The 6,377-nt window shown below is 33.7% G+C and overlaps 1 non-coding gene across 1 annotated transcript; it reads right to left on the bottom strand.

The window, feature by feature from the left end:
- Positions 1 to 1,464: 1,464 nt before the first annotated feature.
- LOC116482844 (U4 spliceosomal RNA) lies at positions 1,465 to 1,605 on the bottom strand. The gene has a single exon (XR_004252095.1). It is a non-coding gene; the product is annotated as a U4 spliceosomal RNA (small nuclear RNA).
- Between the last annotated feature and the right edge of the window lie 4,772 nt (positions 1,606 to 6,377).

The following is a 6,377-nucleotide window of genomic DNA, read 5'->3' on the forward strand; positions in this document are numbered from 1 at the left end:
TACTTTCCTGTTGCATAGATTTTAAAATTGATTGAAATAACTTTGGAACATATGAGGTCTAAAGTTCAAGGACAGGTAGACTAGTTCTTAGCCAAAGGTTCTTCCTGCTAAAATTACTTTCTTGTCCAGCTGAGCTTACTTTTAAACAAACAAGCAAACAAAAAACTAAATACATGAGGCTGATTTTTATTTTTAAAATATTGAAGTTTGGAAGTGATTAATGGGATAATTATCAATAAAGCAAACATTCAAATCTGTTTTCATTTTGATGCTTTTGTACTTTTTCTAGGTTTGGATTAGTTAGCTCAAATAATAATTTATATTTTAAGTGAACTTCATATTAGTAATAGATATCTTCGTCCATGACAAAATTGGAATTAGGATTTTCACAAGAAATTATTTCATAATTATAATCTCATGTTTGATTTGATTTGATTGGCAGCATGCCCTTTTTTTCTTTACTTAAAAACATCTTGATTCCAAATTTCAGCTTTCATCTTAAAAGAATACCAAAATATTATTTTCATGTCAGCTTAAAGAGCACAACTAATATCTGAAATTTAAAAATCCATATAACAAATGATAGTATTAATTTAAAAAATTCCAACACCAGTCGGCCTCAGCCTGCTCTGTTTCACAAGTAACTTGTATACAAGTTTGCAAAGAAAACATTAATGCATATTTTAGACTGAAAGATTTCAGAATACAGAGACATTCATGGGCAGAAATGAAAGTCATCAGGTTTGGTGGCTTAACAATAAACAAAAACATCCTAACAACAAGCATTTCTTGAAAATTTTCATTGTGCTAGCATGTTTACAAAATCGTTTCATGCTTTAATCCATATTGTTCTAATGACAAATTTATAAGAGAGGTACTGTAATTATTTTCATTCCATTGATGAAAAACTACTGATCTAGAAATGCTGATAACATGCCAGAGACGAAATAATTCATGGCGGAGCTGGGCTTCCAACCAAGGTCTCGCTCCAAACCTGTGGAAAATGGTTTCTCTTGAAGCCCGAAGGGGAAATTATTTGTGAGGAAAAAGGCATGCGTACACATCAGTGGTAGGGCCAGAAAACGCAATGGCAAAACAAACAAACAAACAAAAAACCGTGTGCGGCCTGGAATTAAATAATTTGTATATTACAATGTGGATATATATTGTTTTGTGGGGCAGTAAATATGAAACAAAAAACGCAAAATAATTAGACTTGTAAGGGTCTTAGAAGTGTAAGGGTCTTAGACTTGTAAGGGTCTGAAAACTTGTAATTTGACTTGCAAGGGTCTTAGAACTGCATATTGCACCATCGTTAATTACACAGCTGGGCAAGTTAAACGGAGGAGGTTTGTAAAATTAAGTGACCGTACATTCAACACAAAGTTAGATGTAAAGTCCTTTACATGGAGCTAAGTTTTTTCTGTTCGTTTGTTTTCGTTTTTTTCAACAAAGATGGTTCATTCTCTGTAGAGACTGTCGAAGATTGCCAATGTCGACCATATTTCAAGTCGTCATGGCCGAGTATTGGGGAAAGTTTTGAATTAGCAATACTTGCGCCTCAGATAAACCTCATCAGCTACGATGCTTCCACTGTGCAAAGGTGGAGCTAAGTTTTTACACAGTATAATCACCTAGCAGCCAAATGGAAGAGGATAAGGTAAACTTTAAAATCTATAATTAGGGGTCTTTCGTTTGTATCTCTAAGGCAAAACTGGAAATAAGAGAACTAGGACAAAACAACACTAATTGAGATTTTTCCCAGATGTTCTTTTTATTCCAGGAACTGGCATGAACTGCTTGAGAGTTGAAAACAAGTTTTTCTCAAAGCTTAAAATAGGAAATAACAGTAATATAGCTAAGGATCATTCTAAAATAGTCTATACTACTTCCATAATGGATTCATGAGAACAGGAGAAGAAAACTGATTAACATTAAGATTCTAGAACCTAGAACAGCAGCTCACAAATCTTTTGGTGTCAGGACCCCTTTATACCCTTAAATATTATTAATGAATCCACATGTCATTTTTGTGTATAGCTGTCAAAATTTATGGTATTAGGAATTCAAACTTAGCAATAGTTAAACTTAGTTATTCTATTCCAGTTATTAATTAACGATAATTACACATGATAGCAAAAATAACTTATTTAAAAGATTACACTTTCCCAAACAAAAATGTTTATTGAGAAATAGTGGCTTTATATTATATTTTTGTGCATCTCTTTAATGTCTGACTTACTACAAGGCAGCTAGATTCTCATAACTGTTTTTATACACAATCTTTTGTGATATATCGTTTAGCTCCTGGAAGACTTCACTGGAAGACTTTATTCTCTTGAGATATGGAAAGTGAAAAAAGCAGATATCATAATATTATTATGATTTTTTTTTAATCTCTAGGACCCGTGTATTGTAACATGGTTCACACTTTGAGAATTGCTTGTCTGGAACAATGCCCCAGCAGACAGTAGATGTTAAAGTAATGCTTTTGAATGAATGAATGTAAATCTCAGTGGCAACTTGCCATAAAAGTTTGTCCTTAAATTGCATTCACTGTCATCTTGGGGAATAATCAATTAGACAAGTTCCTGTGTTTAGACTGCCACGTTCATTAAGTCCTCAGGGTTAGAAGTCTTGAGAGCATTGACTAACCTCTGCTGTAATAATCTGGATCTTAGGGCAAGAGAACGTGGCTACGGCGAAACATAAGTGAGATCAAACTTCAACACAAATATCCAGGAAGGACTGTCACAGCTAAAAAGCTCTTTGAACTCTTAACAATAAAACCAGTTAGGGTTCCATCATACAGAACGTAACCCCCAAAGATATCAAAAATCTTATTTTAATATAAAGCATATTGTATTGACAATATACTATATTACAGTGAGTCTAGACACTACATTAAAGTGTGAGATAAATATATACATTTTTAACTTATAAACATATATGCATACATAAATTCTAGCTGTGCTTAAATTAAGTTAAAATTATTATTAAAATATTATTTAAGATTCGAGACCAAAAGAAAGATTATCATATAGAATCCTCATGAACTTTCTGTTTAAAAATAATGACTTTTTGTTGTGCCATTTACCTTTTTCAATGTAATCTCTTCACTAATATAAAATACCAAAATCTTAATGTCTCATATACCCTGGGAAAGGTGCTTTACTACTTTAACCTTTTCAATATTTTGTAATATGATTGTCATACCTTTCTACTTCACTTATAGTTTACAGCCTTGGGAACTGTGGGGAAGAAATTAGATAGTCAAGGGAAAAAAATTACAAAATGCTAAAGATTAAAGGCATCAGCTCTAAATATTAAACTGTCATTTTATTCATCTTATAAAAGACAATAATTTTGGTAGTCATATTTTGGAAGAGACTTTGTGCTAAAGAAAGATAACTCTAATATGATATAATTTGGTGGAATACATGCATGTATAAGGGTTTGTGGGTGTTTGTGTTTGGACATGTGTAAGAAAATAGCACTTTATAGAAGAAGGACTATGTTTTATTTGATTGTCAGGCTGTGCAATAATCTCAAAGCAAGGATTCAAATTTAAATTTACAGAAGAGCAGGCAAAGTTGCTAGGTTGAAGAAATTGAATCTAAGCCTATTCATTCATGGTCAGGGGGATGGATGTATAGGTCTATAAAGACCAAAAGACAGCTATATTTGGCTAAATAAAAAAGAAAAAGTGAATATGGGTGGTAAATATTACACTTTAGAAAATAATGTAGCATTTATATTCATTGCTGAGAAAAGGCTGATATAGTTAGATCAGATAATCTGAAAAAGAGGGCTTGGTTTGAAAGCTTGACACTAGGCTGAAAAGAAGAGAAATAGAGTGGTAGGAAAAGCTGCTCTGTAAGACTAATGCTTCACTTACATCCAAACTCATGGGTTACAATAATATCAGACAAAGAAAGCCTGCACATCTTGCTGGCTCATAAATGCATTTACTTGCACTCTGCGTTCTCTCTTTCTCTATATACATTTGCAGATGTATATATCTATCTTCATTAAAAGTCAATCAAGGAGAACATTTCTATTTCTAGCTGAAAAGCAGTTTTCATGTCTTGGTAAGTAAACTACTTTATTGTGTGCATATTATTGCAATATAACTCAGAGAATGGCGTTAGATAAGACATTTCTTTCTGTTTTGTTTAATCCAAGAGATTTTAATGAAAAGGTGAACTAAAATGGATAAGTATAAAGACTTAACAACAGAAAAATTACTTCGCCTTAGTAACTTGGATAAATAAAGCATGAGAAGCCAGAGCTTTCTGAAACCTACGCGCCTCAGATAAATAATGAGCATTTCTAAAAGAATAAGCGTTTTCTAAAAAATAAAAATAAATAAACCATGCTTATTTGTACCTACACTAAAATATAATAATGTAAAGAAAGTTTACATGTGTACTCCTTTGTTAATCCACAAACCCCTAAGTAAATTCTAATCACTTTAATATGTGTTAAAATATGAATACAGATTTTTCTTTTGCAAATTTTGTCATATGAATATTCAGTTACATATTTTTATGAAATTTATTTATATTAAGTATACATTTTATCATATATGGAGTATAGAACATTTTGTCTTTTCATGCATAAATCACCATTAAAATAATTTGAAACTTAAAGATACTATCGGGTCCAGATACTGAAGCACAGATAGCTATCTTTAAAAAAAAATACAACTGAACTAGTTGGACTGTATGGGAATAATAACAAATAAAGAAAATATGTGTTACCGAAAGCATTGCACTCAGGATACCTCATCTCATTTCTACCCTCACTGCTACCTCTTGCTACCATCTTCACTTTCTTTTTATCCTGCAGCTTTATACTACATCTGGACTAATCATCCACTTCTTTGTCCCTTCAGCTAATATTTGAAGATAAATCTCGGTAAGGTAACACATTACTATAATAATCACAGAGTAATTATTTTATCATCATCATTCATTTACTTACTTTTGTCCTTTTTATTAAAAAGAGATAAATTAAGTCATAAAAGTCATGTAAAGTTTAGTAAATTAAATATGTCAAAAATTAGCAAATTTTTAAATTAAAATTTAGTAAATTAAAATATGTTAAAAATTAGCAATCTTTTGTGAAGAGCAAACAGGCCTTAAAAATAAGTTTGCAGAAGGCTGTCAGCAAGAAGGTAAAATACAAAGCCATACTTTCCCAGACGGCACATCAATTTCACAACACAAGGAAAAACTATTCCCTATGAGAAATCCAAGAACCGGTTGAAAAGCTCTTGCACTGTAGCACACAAAAGCAGCCGCATAGAAGCTGGTAGGAAAATTTTAAGCACCCTCACACTGTTATCTTTCCCCATTGCACAACATGACCATTTGAAGATAAACCCTAGATCAAAGTTTCTCCCTGGAGAAAAAAAAAAAAAAAAAAAAGGAAAGGAGTAGAGCATATGTCCAACGTTCTGACTTTCTGGAGACTGACCAAGTGATACTGACAGAAGATGATCTCAGGTTGGGGACTGCTGAGAACAAAGATGGTGATTTTTAATAGCATATATTCATTTATCAGAGCCCCTTTCTCTCACTCTGCACAGATCGAGCTTGCAGAAACCTCCATATTCCAGTTTCTCCCTGGAGAGGGAAAGAGTTTGGATGATGTAACCGACATTCCAAATTTTGTGGGCTTGACCCAGAAATTGGCTTCTGTTTTGCCAGTCTCAAGAGTGCTAATGAGATCAAGTATACTTTGCATGACTGGGAAACACTGAAAAGAGCAACAGCTTGAAGTGTAGCTTGAAGTGTGCACTTACCTCTTACAGCCTGTCCCTCAGCACAGTGCCACATGATTGAGAAGAAACCTCACTTCCCAGCTTATCCTAGGGGAGGAAAAGCACTGGACCTGGCATGCAACATTCCAGTTTTTCAGCGGGCTGCACCAAGGACTGGCTTCTGTCTCAACTCTCTGGGAACACTGGTAGGACCTAGCATACTCTAGATGCCTGAACACTAAGAACAGGGCAAAAGTTTAGGCTTGTACAAACTCACCCAACAGAGGCCTACTTCCAGCTCAGCATAACATAGTCAAGAAGACTCCCAGTGACTGGCTTATCTCTGGGGAGAGAAAGATATGACTAACACATTTGTCAAATTTAAAACTTTTTAGGTAGTTGCCTGAGAGAATGAACTAAGTCTCACTTGTCTCAGAGCATAGGTGGATTCTGACACACTGTAGATGCCTGGGGGATCTGATAACAGAAAAATGAGTTTGTGCATGCTGCTACTCCAGAAGGCACATGGTACAGCCAATAGATGCCAGAGGAAGCCAGAAATTATACATTTCTAAAAAAAGAAAGCAGAAAATCATGTTCAAAATGTACA

The sequence above is a fragment of the Hylobates moloch genome, unplaced genomic scaffold (assembly GCF_009828535.3).
Source record: "Hylobates moloch isolate HMO894 unplaced genomic scaffold, HMol_V3 SCAFFOLD_14, whole genome shotgun sequence".
In the NCBI taxonomy this organism is placed as follows: domain Eukaryota; kingdom Metazoa; phylum Chordata; class Mammalia; order Primates; family Hylobatidae; genus Hylobates; species Hylobates moloch.